We start from the raw sequence: 14,359 nt of genomic DNA on the forward strand, positions 1-14,359 counted from the left end.
AAATTTTTCCGCTTTTTTTAAACTTTTATTTTTTAATATGGGAACAAATTTCTATCTTGGGACTGGCTTGGTCGGTTGATTTGAGTGTCACATGCCCTTAACACTTGATATCAAGCCGTAATATCTTAAGCAAACACATTAAGAAAATGAATGAAATAACAATTTTTACTTATTTCGCAGTTCACTACAAAGATTGCCGAACATTATTTTCTACATGTGAATAATGTTGTACTGCTTTAACTTAGTTCTTCCCAGTGGGCTCTTTCAAATTTCAAAATGTATCTGCTTTACCCATATTGTTCTCCGAAAATTTCCAAATGAAAAACAATGTGAAAAATCTCACAAAATTGAATACATAGGAACTCAAAAATTATTTCGAGCATAAGCTATTATGAAGAGGAAACTTTTACATAAAATGAATGTCCTTATCGATCCTAAAATTGAATCTAGTTTCTATAACAATAATATTTCACTGGAGTGACAACATTTTCAAACAATAAAATTATTTTCAAACATATTTTCTTATTTCAACAATGTTCAAACGAAAATTACTTTGGTAAATTTTAGCTCAAATAAAAAGCGCAAATGTTTCCCTGAATACTATTCAGGAAAATATTCAATAAAAAACTAAACATTATGTTTCCAACAAATTTTTTGAACTAAGATTATTTATAGTGGAGGGATGTTACTACACAAATGAAATTTCGTTTTATTGGTGATAATGTTGCATATATATTTTTTGTAATCTTACAGAATGTTTTAAAATAAAAAATTAGAATATAAATACTGAATTTGACAAGAAGATCTCTCCATATATTAATAAAAAATAAATAAATTTGAACTAACAACAATATTTTAAAACTTTTTACAGACAAAAATTATTTCGAAAATAAAAAAAAAATCTGGTTTATTACTACTAAAAAATAATTTTCTAATGGTACACAGAAAATTTTACAAATTTCTCTATTGTCTATTGTGAGTCGAATAAATAAATTGAGAATAGGTCTGTCTTACATGAAGAAAATTTCACTGAATGATAATTACTTTTTTTATAAAAATGTTCAACTTTAGAAAAATATAAGTGAAAAATATTATGAACATCGTATCTATTCGTCTAGGCTATCTGTATGAAAACGTGAAACGTGGTAAAAATTGCCCTAAATTAAAATTATTCTTAAAAATTTCACATTACTGTTGCCATTATTAAAAATTATCTACTCGTGTAGGTGTTCTTCATGAAAACGTAAAACTTGGAGAAAATTTACATAAATAAAAAATATTCTTGTAAATTTTAAATGCTTAAGATGTTAGGGTTTGATATGAAGTGTTAAGAGGTTTTCTTTTATAAAGTGTTAAGGCAATTATGTAGTGAAGTACTCCTTTAAGCTTTTAGAATCATGTTTAATACTAATCATACTTTTGTAAATTTTTCAAATAGTATCTCTTATGATGAAACAGAAGTAAAATACTTGTTACCGAAGGAATTACACTTCTTTACATACTAATAATATCAATGAGATTGGAAATTTTTTGAAAATAAGTAAATTTGATAAAGTTTTTGAAAAAAAATTTGAAATTTTTTTCCAATTTCCTAGAGTACATACCAAACCCCCAAAATAATTTGAATTTTTTGAGCTGGGTAAAATGTTGAAACTTAGTAAAGTTGATCAAGTTTTTCAAAATTAGTAAAATTTTGAAATAAAAAAAAAATCTTTGAAAAATAGGAAGATTGTCAAAATTAGTAAAGTTCATAAAGTTTTTGAAAATTAGTAAAATTTTTGAAATTTTTAAAATTAAAAATTGTTAAATTTTAATAATTACTTTAGTTGATAAAGTTTTTGAAAATTTGTAAGGTACAGGTCAACCCCCTACTTCAAATTTCCCATAATATCTGTCATGGCGGACCCCCCACTCCAAAGTTCCCATAGTGTACGCTATCTACTCATATTTCACACGTGACCTAGTGGAACTCATATGCGCATTAAACTAATAATTTTGAACGGAAATCACATAGGATGTCTTCATGATGTCTTTATGATGACTTTATGATATCTCCGTGTAATTTACAAATTTATGATGAAACAGTTTTTCCACTTTTAGAACAGTTTCCGGCTTACTCTAGAAGATGTTTTTGATTTCGTTCACATTTTCACAATAAAACTTAGAGAAATCTCATAGCCAAAATATTTCCATGTTGAACTTTAAAAAATAAATTTTAAAAATTAAGTCTCAATCAGTTTTTTGTAATATTTCAGAGCATTTAAGCATTCAAGTCTTGTGAGAGAAAAATATAGCAATACTTTGAATTTAGGTTAATTTCGAATGATGATAATCTTACACAAGACGCTTCAAAGATGCCCTAGGGATATCCTTGCGACATTGTCCCCTGGATATCCTTTCAAGACTTCCTTAAGACGACGAAATTCCAGACATAGAACCTTTTAAAGACATCCTTAAGCCGTACAGATAACATCTTTAAGATATACTTCATGGGACTAGGTTGGAACGTCTTTATTACGACCTCATAACGTCTTTTTGTAAAAGCCTAAAGACGTCAACAAAAAGACGTCTTCAGGATGACTTTAAGTCAGGTGCGCCCACTGGGTTATAAATTTTCGATCGAATTCTTCAAAATAAGTTTTTCCCATAATTTTATTTTACTTATCTCTTTGAAAATGTGAAAAATGATCAGGGATTATAGTATTGTAGCCAAATGTTAAGAAAAAAATTATTTCACAATATTGAACAATCGTTTGCAATTTAAATTTTCTCTGCTATCAATACGACTTCGAGGAGTGGGACGGTCATCGAAAAAATATAAGTTAAAACTTGTCACAAGAAATTTGTTAACTAGACTTTGAGAATTTTTTTCTGAAAATTTGAAGAAAATTGCTCAAAAAAATTATAGAAATGGAGGCGAGTTGAAGTCAAAACTTTCTGCTGCTCGAGCGTTTTGTTGTTCTTTGCCGCTACTGCTTTATGACTGAGGAATTATTTCAACTAACATTTTTTCGATGACCGTCCCACTGGTCGAAGTTGGCGAAATGTGGTTTTCGTTCCGAATCAGTTTGCTATTAAATAAAAACAAACATATTCGCTTTTCAAACAAAGTGCGTTAAATCTTTCAAATAGTTTTTTATTTTAATTGCAAAGTGCATTAAATCTTTCAAATAGTATTTAATTTGTATTTTACTAAAAATTTGAATTATTAATCAACTTTCTCATACTGAAATGTATATGATTCTTTGTTATTCCGTAGATCCAATCTTGCAATCTTACATTCTTGTTTATTTTCTAATTTACCGCGACTAGTGCTTCTTTTTTTGGTCGTATTCTCTAATTTTATTACTTCTTTCATCTGAGTGTGGGCATTATAAATATTATTATTCTCTTCTAAATTAATACCTGTTGTCTGATGTATCGAAATAAATTCATAAATATCTCTCTTCGATGGACTTAGATTATAGTAGTGTTCTGAAAAGCTTCGGTTATTACTTTTCTTAATATAATCGTTATTTTGCGATGCGAGGCGCAGCGAGGAAGGTTAGGCTATAGGAGCGAGCGGATTAGTTATAAAATCTGGATGGATGGTACTTTATAAGACATAGTTGTAAGAAAATTCGGTTAAAAAAGTGGAAGTGTAAGCAAGTCAATTTTTTAAGGCAAGCATGCCGAAAAATAAACGTTTATCTATCTATCTATCTATCTATCTATCTATCTATCTATAATCGTTATGATTTTTTTTATTCTTCATCCTTTCGTGTTATATTTAATTGTATTGTGTTTTTACTATCCACATTTTCGAAAATATTTATTTTATTTCTTATTTCATCTATTTCAATGAAGATACTGTTAATTTTTTTTGAAAGTATCTTTCACGGTTTTTCATACATATTTACCGCCTTCTTTTTAATGCTGTATTCATTTTTCTTATGAATTTCTACCATTCTAGAATTTTATATTATTTTTCTTCCCTGTACAACTTTCCATGTATTGCACATAATGTCATTTGAAAAACTATTATTTTAACAAGTAACACTGGCCCTTCTATTTCCGATGGCAAGAACAGATTTAATATTAATCAGTGGAAATAGAGTAACAGTATTGCTATCGAATATATGTAATAAGTGAGATCGCAGTTTCGAAATACAATAAGTAGCTTCATTTGGAAGTATGTTAAAAGCCAATGATGCAGCAAATGCAATAGCATATACACCACAATCATATCCATTGGGTTACATCTGAACATGTTCATACTGTAACTTTGGTTTATAAGGAAACAATAAGTTAATGTATGTCATAGCATCTAATCTTATACATTTCAAATTAAAACTGTCATAAATATGTAATACTCGTATCATCCCAGTGGGCACAAAACTATGAAAATCCCAAAAACGTTCTTGAGACGTTCCTAGGACGTTCTATGTCAGGACAATCGACGTCTCTAAGACGTCCGATGTCCTAAAGATAACCTAAAGACGTCTTAAAGACATGGACGTTCTCGGGACATCTTTCGTACTGACATTAGACGTTTTAAAAGTATCTCTAGGATAACCAAATGACATGTTATAAAAGACGTCTTAGGGATGTTCCAAAGACGTCTCTAGGACATCCTTAATTTGTTTGCCCACTGAGATAGTAAACGCAGAACCAGTGTCCTTGATTCTTATTTACCTGGGTATACACAATTTGAATATGTTTATGATCCTTAGGTACTACTTTCAAGTATTCGGGTGTATTCATTAAATTCTGTAAATTTATCAATGTGTGTATCTGCTAACTGACCATTTACTCCCTCAGTAATCACAAGCTGTCTCTCTTTATAATTTAAAATGCTATTGCTCTTTGTTTTTTCGAAATATTTTTTGCATGATTGTTTTGTGCGTTCATATCAATAACACATAATTTTAACTGCTCATCTACAACATTAATTACATTTACATTATTATCTTCTCTGAATTCTTCATGATTTTGTTGCTCTATTTTAACGTTAAGTATCATCCGTTTATTACTTGTTTTTTCTTCAGCATTATCATCAGAAAAATTATTGTTTTGACACATCAAACTGGGCCTTCTATTTCCGATGGCAATAACAGATTTAATACTAAGCGGAGGAAATTGAGTTATACAATTGTTATTGAATATATGTAATAAGAAAGATCGCATTTTCGAATGACAATAAGTAACTTTATTTGGAAGTATTTTAAAAGCCAATGATGTAACAAATGCAATAGCATATACACCACAATCATATTCATTGGGTTGCATCTGAACATGTTCATACTGCAACTTTGGTTTATGAGGAAACAATAAGTTAATATATGCCATAGCATCTAATCTTATAAATTTCGCATTCAAACTATCATAAATGTGTAATAATTTCGTTTCATGGTAAACGCAGAACCAGTGTCCTTGATTCTTATTTACCTGAGTATACACAATTTTAATATGTTTATGATCCTTGAGTACTACTTTCAAGTATTCTGGTGTATTCGTTAAAATTGGTCTTTGTATTTGACAACCACACGTTTGAAAATGTAATTCTGCAAATCTATCAATGTGTGTATCTATTAACTAATTAACTGAACGTTTCTCCCTCAGTAATAACCATTTGCCTATCTTCATAATTTAAAATTTTATTACTGTTATAGGTTCCCCCGGCTTTTTTTCTAGAATAATAAATATTTTGTCTTAAAAATTTGGGAAATGGTAGAGAACATGCTAACGGACGTCCCCACACACTTTTTTTGTTTTTTTTTCATCAACAAATTTTTGATATTGCTAACAACGTGCGTGTATATTTCGAGGTTATGTGTTTTACAATTCACCTGAGCGTTAATTCCAAACTACATAATATTTTTGGACGAAAACTTTGGACTTACAAATAAACATAGTAACTAAACTCCTGGAACTAACCTTGTTTTTAGGCAATCAAAAAAGTTTATTTCATAAATAATTACCAGATTATCGGAAGGCAGAGATGAAAAACGACGTAACCTCAAAATAATGCATATGCATAAAATTTTTATTTAGCAAAATAAATTTTTTGTTATTATCCCTCAAAAAAGTCCGCGGACGTCCGTTATGATATTTTATAGCATCTCCGAACAGTTTTTTTAAATTTTCATTTTTGTGGAAAAAGCCGGGGAAACTGTAAGTATCACATGCCTTTAATTAAAAGATTATGTTTCGCGTTAATTTGCGTAACTGATCCATTGCTAAAATCTGAAATGTTCTCTGCCCTCAATTCTTTACAGTTCCGTTGATTTATTGTAACATTATTTGGTTTTATCACTTTATTACTTTTCTCGTAGTCTATTATTTAAGTAAAAGAATGTATAGAATAACAGAAATAAATTTAGATGAATAGTTCCTATTTTGTACGTTACGTGTATTTTCTTCTAAATGTATGTAACCAATAACCCAGATAGCAATTTTCTTGCACATTGACTGCACAGTGCCGGCAGGCTCTGCAGATAGATCAGCAGGCCATGTCGGTAGACCTTGAGACAGATGCGGGTGCATATGTTGCTCATTACGCCGTGAGGCTCTGCCGACACGGCATTCTCGCATCCTGCCGTTAGCATACGAGGTGTGTTCAAAAAATAAGGTGACTTTATGGTTTTCTCAAAAAATATTCATTTATTCCTCAATATTTATGTTATATTTATGTTTGTGGTATAACCTTGAGTTCTTTCAGCGATCCCAAAAGATAGCATGGCATGAGCCAACCGATATGCCAACATCTTCAGCAACTTCTCTGATGGTAATTCGGCGATTTTTCAACATAATTTCTTCCACTGCTTGAACGTTTTCATCTGTTGTTGACGTGCTGGGACGTTCAGGGCGAGGTTGGTCTTCGACATCCTCTCGGCTTTCTTGGAACAGCTTGTACCACTTATACACATTTTTCTTACTCAGAGTAGACTCACCGTATGTACCTATCAACATTTCAAGAATTTTAGAGCACTGGATTCCATGTTTCACACAAAATTTAATGCAAACTCTTTGCTCCATTTTTTTTGAAAAAAGAAAATCGCCGAGCACACCAAACCCTTCTAACCTTTTACGCATCTGCCAGAAAAACAACACGAGCTATATAGTCAAAACTGTGAACATATGATCGTGACGAGTGTACCAACACAACAAAACAAAAAATTTAAAACTTGAATGTACATAGCCCGCGAAAATTGAAGTCACCTTACTTTTTGAGCACACCTCGTATGTCGAAATATCGTGCTTGCTCTCTGCAGTTATACTAATGGCAGGATGCCAGCATGCCATGCCGGCAGGGCTGACGGCGTAATGAGCAACATATGCACTCGCATCTGTCTCAAGGATTGCCGACATGGCCTCCTAATCTATCTGCAGAGCCTGCTGGTACTGTACAGTCAGTTTGCACGAAAATTGCTATTTGAAAAAATAAAAGAGTATACCAAAGGTCAATCAAATTGGTCAATTCTTTCGAAAGTTATCGTACTTACTTTCAAAAATCTACCGACCCAAGAACGAACGCACTACCACAGGCAAATTCATTCGTATAAAAACCTGTTTTTTGGATTCAGGGGGTCTCAAAACGTGGATATTTTGCAAAAACGGGGAAGGCGCAAATTTCACACAAATCTAATTCCCTCTCTAATGAGAATAATGTAAAAAGTGAGAAGAAAAACGGGCCAAGACAAAGGGTGAGATTATAATAATAAATGTACTGACCACAATTTCGTTCATCTGTAAAGTCTCCGTTCACAATGGAGTAATCCTTGCACGACGATGATCACACGTACACTATACGGCGTTTTTCTCGCACACTATGAATACAATTAAAAACCAAAGAAACAAAACACGTACAACGGGTCGCAGGCCCGCAATTTGCACAACAGTCTCCCGAACCGGCCGGGGAGGTCTGCGTTCAGTTAGAATCCAATCACGTGACAGAAGGCAAAATACAAGCGCGCAATTTGAAAGATTCTCTTCATCATAACACTATTACGTTATATTGCACATTCATCCTGGGGCTCATGAAATTTTTTGTCATATTCAATTGCCTATTATTCACAATTTGTTCTTCTTCAAACGTTTAAGGAAGATCAAATTATATAATTTTATAATTTCTATGGGAAAAAATAGTAAAGAAATTTATAGTGAATAATTTAAATAGTTATTATCAACAAATAATAATAATAACATCTGGGATACAATTTTCTGCAGGTTTTGCAGCCCAGCTGCAGGTACTGTGCGATCACAAGATGACATGCACGCTATGTTTGCGATCTGATGACTATGTGAATGTATTATGTGTCAACAAGGCCTGATGCTGACATGCTGCAGCAGGATTATCATTTGGGAACTTAACAATTTGTGAAGTATTAAATAATTTCAAATTAATTTTCTCTATAAAATATATAAGTAATTGTTGTTCATAAATCCATCCAAGTAATATATTTATAAGTTTTATGATGAAAAAATTTTATTCAGCGAAATATGAGAAGTATTAAACGTAATAGTTCTTTCTCAGCTGCAGCCTCAAATTAAAAAATAATACTTTGAAACCATTCTCTTAAGAAGTCCAATCCACAATGAATGAAATATATTAAAAGCGTAATTGGAGAAATTTTAAATAATTCGTTGAACACATACTTTTAACCATTATTTCCAATCAAATTGATGCAAAAAATATTAAAATTTTAAACTTAATAATTGTATAATACAATTACTTTTCCAAATTGCAATTAGTTCATTAAAAAAAAGTAACACAAATTTTTTCGTAAATAAATGTCATCCAACCAAATAAAAGTGATTAAAACTAACAATTGTGTCTAAGTTGCAATGTCCAATTAACTAATATTACTTCAAAGTCATTTTTTGATAGTCTAATCCAATAGAAATTCTCGTAAATTTTTTCATAAATAAATTTTATCCAAACAGATATAAATTATTCAAAATAATAATTATATTGAAAATGCGATGTCCAAGTAACTAATATTACTTCAAAGCCATTTTGTCCAAAAGTCCACTGTCTCATAGAAACCCTATATCTTAAAACCATACGTGTCCAAAATCCAAAAAACTCATGGAACCAAAACTTTTAACCATTATTTCCAATTAAAACTATCTAACGAAATATCCAAGTTATAAAGACAAGAGGTTTTAGATTTTTGCATAATATGCAAAATCGTGTAATTAAATTAGTTATTCTTGAATGATTTTTCCTGTTAGTAATCTACATTTTTCCATTTTGAAGAACATTTATTTGCACAATATTAAATTCTGCATTATATTTAAACAACAAGAAATTTGTCATTGAAATTTTATAATCAAATTGAATACAATGTGGGAAAATATGTGTATGCTATAAATATTTTACAGACATTGATCAAAATATCATAATTTGTATTAATGTTCTCATAAATAAATTAGAGTGACGGAACATAGCGTCACATCGAAATGACTATATTCACGAAAACAATTATTTCTTATGCTTTGAATTACTTATTTAGCACAATAGATTAAAATATTTAGAATACATTTTATCAATATTGTTCCCAACCTCGATGAAAAAAAATTTTCTGGTTATGAATTTTATGAATTTCTACTAATAAATTATAAGACAAACTTTGTGCAAAAATACAATGCAATGTCTAAATGCATAATATTTCCTTATGTTTTTAAATAATCTTCGTCGCTTATTCATAATATATATTAGTACACATACCTTTATTAAATTCAATTGTAAGCTTCACGTAAATTGAATAATTAAAATGTAAATTTTATTAAGATGTGTAAACAACATTATTTAAATATTTTTTTAATATTTTGATCAGCCTAAATTAAAATTAATTTGTAGAATTTCCATTACTATATTGTCATATAAGGCATTTTATATTTTCATTAAAAAAAGGCTGTGAAATTGAGTAAAATTTTCAGTTTTATTTATAAAATAATATTTATACAATTTACAAAAATATTATGCACATGATAAAAAATATTGTCTTATTTTATAAATAAAATAAAGCTTCACGTTATAAATTTTATGGGATTGTAATATATATTGATTTGAAAATTATAATATAGATTTTAGCATAATGTATAACAAAAGTGTTTTTATAAAGTTTATAAAAGTTCATTAACCTAAATGAAAATTAATTGTCCTGTTATAAATGTTTTAATAATAAGCAACGTATTACTTTTTGTTTTAAGAATACAGTCTAATTAAATAATAAAGTTAATACTTATCTTTATATATTTTTATTCATTCATTAGAATTAGGATTTATATTTTATCATGATTTGTAAAAAATTATTTTTTATAAAATTTATAAATATTTTTATTAACCTGAATTAAAATTAACTTTCATAATTTCCAATATTATATTAGCATTTAAGGCATTTTATATTTTCATTAAAAAATGGCAGCGTAATAGGTTTAAATTTTTTATTTTATAATTAAAATAAAGCTTCAAGATATGAATTTCATGGAAAAATATGTAATGTGTTTATGTGAAAATTCGAATATAAATTTTATCATAATTTGTAAGAAAATTGTTTTTATGATGTGCAACGTATGAGTGTTTATTTTGATAACGCAATATAATGAAATAATAAAATTGCGACTTATTTTAATATCTATTTAATTTATGAACACACTCAACTTGACACCAGTGAACAGTAGGACAAAATCGCGAAACCCTGGCCAAAAGTATAACACGTTTATAATAGTACAAGGGGCTTTTCAGAGTTTATGTGAAACCTATACAAAAATTGAGTTTAAAAAAAGCCTTGAGAGGTCCGGGCTTATTTTCACTAATAATATATTCAGTGGGTTTTGATTTGCAACATATGTGAAAATTACCTGCAGAGACTTGTTGACGCTACGTCAATTAAATTAAATAATATACAAAGTGTTTCTTTTATGATCGCATCTCGTTGCTGTCAACGACCATAGTATAGTAGTATTTTCTTGTGGTAGAAGAACCTAACCTGTGTGCATCAGTACCTGTGTGTTTTTAAATTTTGGCTTGTGTACCTACACTAACGTAAGCTGGTCGGCCAAAAATAAATAGCTAAACCTACGCGAAGTGAAAGTGTTACTTAAATTAGCTGCAATTGAAACAATTTAAACTTAAATTTAAAGCTCCAACATTGTTGTAATTTTAAATTCTTCAAAATTGGATAATTAAAGTCGTTTTTACCTAAATAATTATAAAATATAAGGGTAAAAATGGTAAATTATACCATGTTAACAAAGTATAAAAGCATTTGGCTTTCATTTAAATATTTCAAAATTGTATATATTTCGTTATACAATTTAAACGCTTGACATTTTGTCGTCCCTGGAGAACCAAAGGGACCGAAAGGAGCCTCTACAATGTACCCTTAAAGACCCCACTGAGTTCCCCTTCGGTTGCTTCTTCAAAAACTCAAAAAAATAGCAAGATCAACTTTTAAATTGTTGAAATTTGGATTCTACGATAAAATTTTCATTAGAAACTCATGGAGTAGTCGCAATACTTTTTTTTGCAGCGTTAAAGATTTTTTTCAAATGTCATTAACTTCTGCTGAAGGTGACTTCAAGCGCATCCATAATAGCTCAAGTAGTATGTTGCGCGTGAAGTTTAAAAATGAATGTCTCTCTCACTTGCATCGCAGCATTGTTGTTTGAGGTTTCCAAGACATGGCGCTAGCATTCAGACAAAATTCTTAAGTTACCGACGGAACGCTTATTAATAGCTACTAAAAGAAGATGCACTTAAAGCCGCCTTCGGGCCATGTAAATGACAGGTATTTTATTTTAAAAAATTGTTAACACCACAAGAAAAAGTATTGCGATTACTCCGTGAATTTCTAATGCAAATTTCAACGTAGAATCTGAATTTCAACAATTTAAATGTTGATTTGCCGTTTTTTTGTTGAGTTTTTTGAAGAAGGAACCGATGGTGACTCAGTGGGGTCTTTAAGGGTACACGAAGAGACTTTTGATATCAATATTTGATTCATTCTATACGTATAATTAAAATAAAATGTAATAATTTAGGGGTAATCGGGGTACTGCTATACAGATTCCTACTATTATAAGAGATTATGATATTTCTTTATGTATTATTATAAACTGGAGCGAGCAAAAATTAGTATTCACGTTTAGAAAAAGTCTTATTTACTGTATGAAAATGGTGAGTGTGAAAAAGTGATAATGGTCAATAACAGGTTTTGTAAAACTTTTAGTCAAAATTCAGAATTTTAAGTAACATAAGTTGTAAATAATATAACAAATTTTAGTATTCTTAAATAAGAATGTGTATTGAAATAAGTACCCCTAGTGATATCTGCAACAGGGATTTGCGAGAATTCTAAAAGACTATACTAAAAACGCCCGAAGGTTTCCGAGCTATTCCGTCTATTGTCGAACTCGCGACGATCACACCATCTGACCAACTGTACTGGGCTCATGACTTGGGATTCCCCGCCAAATCTCTTCAATCATGCGTGCGTTTGTAGTACAAAAATTTTCGTAACTAGTGAAATTTAAATTAAAGTTTCAACTAATTTTAATTTCGAATTTTTTTATTTAAACTGTCAATAATCGACACATATAAAATATAAGCTTTTAACACTTTTCAATTAAGTGCAATGAAACTGCAAAACCTAAACCTTCACACTTTGATAAATTGAATTGTACAAAGATCTCTAGTTAAAAAATATGAAACCGCGTTATCGTTTTAAATTCACTAAATTAACACTTATCCTGGACTTCAACTTGCGTTAATACAAGTGTGAAGAAATTAAACATGTCCATCTCCTATGTTAACTCAATAAAAACATTATAAAAAAGTTTCCTTGGAAAATATAGATTGCAATGCATTTAGATCAATTAAAATATATAATTTAAGACTGATTCCCATAGTCTTATTGATAAGTCGATTAAGTCAGTTAGTTATAAAGAATAAAACAATAAAAAAATCCCTCTTTTAAATTCAGAAAAAATCGAACATCAACACTTCCTCTCCTCCGACTCAATAACAATATATATTTTTTGATATCTTCTACTAATTAAAAAAACGAAAATGAAAAATTCTTTCTTCAAACACAATAGAAATCTTAAAAATAAAAAAATGGCCTCTTCCAATTTAAAAAAAAAACTGTATCTCTTTCAACTCAATAAAAACTTTACAAATATAAAATGTACTGCCAATTTAACAAAAATTAGAAGTTTATCATTTTAGGGTTGATAACAATGTAAAACAATATAATACTTCACATTTTTCCACACAATAAAAATGTGAACCTAAAAAAGTTTCTCTCGCAATTGCAAAGAAATTAAATACCAAAATTAATTTTATTTTTCTCAATTTTGGTCCTTTCAAATTAATCATTTTCAATTGTTACTTCACGTTGCAATAACACAATGAATGTATTAATTTTAAGTTATTTTTATATAAAAATTATTTTATAAAGTTTGAATCAGCACATTTCAATTTGCTTGATTATCGGGACTTTCGTATTGAAAACGTTGAATTTTTAACGTAAAAATCTGTAAATTGTGTAATTTAAAACCGATTTAGAATCAAATTGTAAAATATTTTTTGTACAATTTTTAAAACTCGAAATACAGTTTAGTTTTTAAAACCATTAATTAATTTTTATTTTTTTATTTTTAAATCCTTTAAATGAAAAGTTACGTTTAAAAATGACGACATAAAATCGAAAAATTTTCAAGTAAAAGATTTTTGAATTAGCGCTGTGAAGTAAATGATGTAGAAATGAAAACAGTTAACAACTAAACTTAAAATTTTTTTAAAAAGTTGAAACCAAATTTATTTTGAATGAAATATATTATGTGATATGATATTTGGAATATTGCAAGTGATTTGATAGATGGTTTTTCTAAAAATTTGTGAAATTCCTTTAAATAAATAAATCCACTATCATACTCATTTCTCAGCTTTTTCCGGTTCACGTTGCCATATTTATTATTTTAATTACTTTAAATAATAAATAATTATTTTTTCATCTTAATTTTGAAGTGAAATTTTCAAAATTATTGTCTAATATAACTGCACATTTTTCAGGAGGTTCGAACAGAATTTCTTCCTGAATATATTTTACTGAACATATGAATATGTTAAATATGCTCCGAATTTTAAGCAACTATTACAAAAGTAAAAAGAAATTTATAAGAAAAAATGAGGAAGCTAATTTTTCACGTAAGCTCAAGTAGGTTAGAGTTCAATATATTAAAGGCATGTTTTGTTAAGAGTTGGATTTTTTTAGTGGTAATTATAAGTTTCCTAAAAGCTTGTACCATTAGGGAATTTTTTGTCCTTCTATAAAGTTACTTTCGTAAATTAAGTAACATTATTTGATTT

The sequence above is a fragment of the Belonocnema kinseyi genome, chromosome 5, assembly GCF_010883055.1.
Source record: "Belonocnema kinseyi isolate 2016_QV_RU_SX_M_011 chromosome 5, B_treatae_v1, whole genome shotgun sequence".
NCBI lineage: Eukaryota > Metazoa > Arthropoda > Insecta > Hymenoptera > Cynipidae > Belonocnema > Belonocnema kinseyi.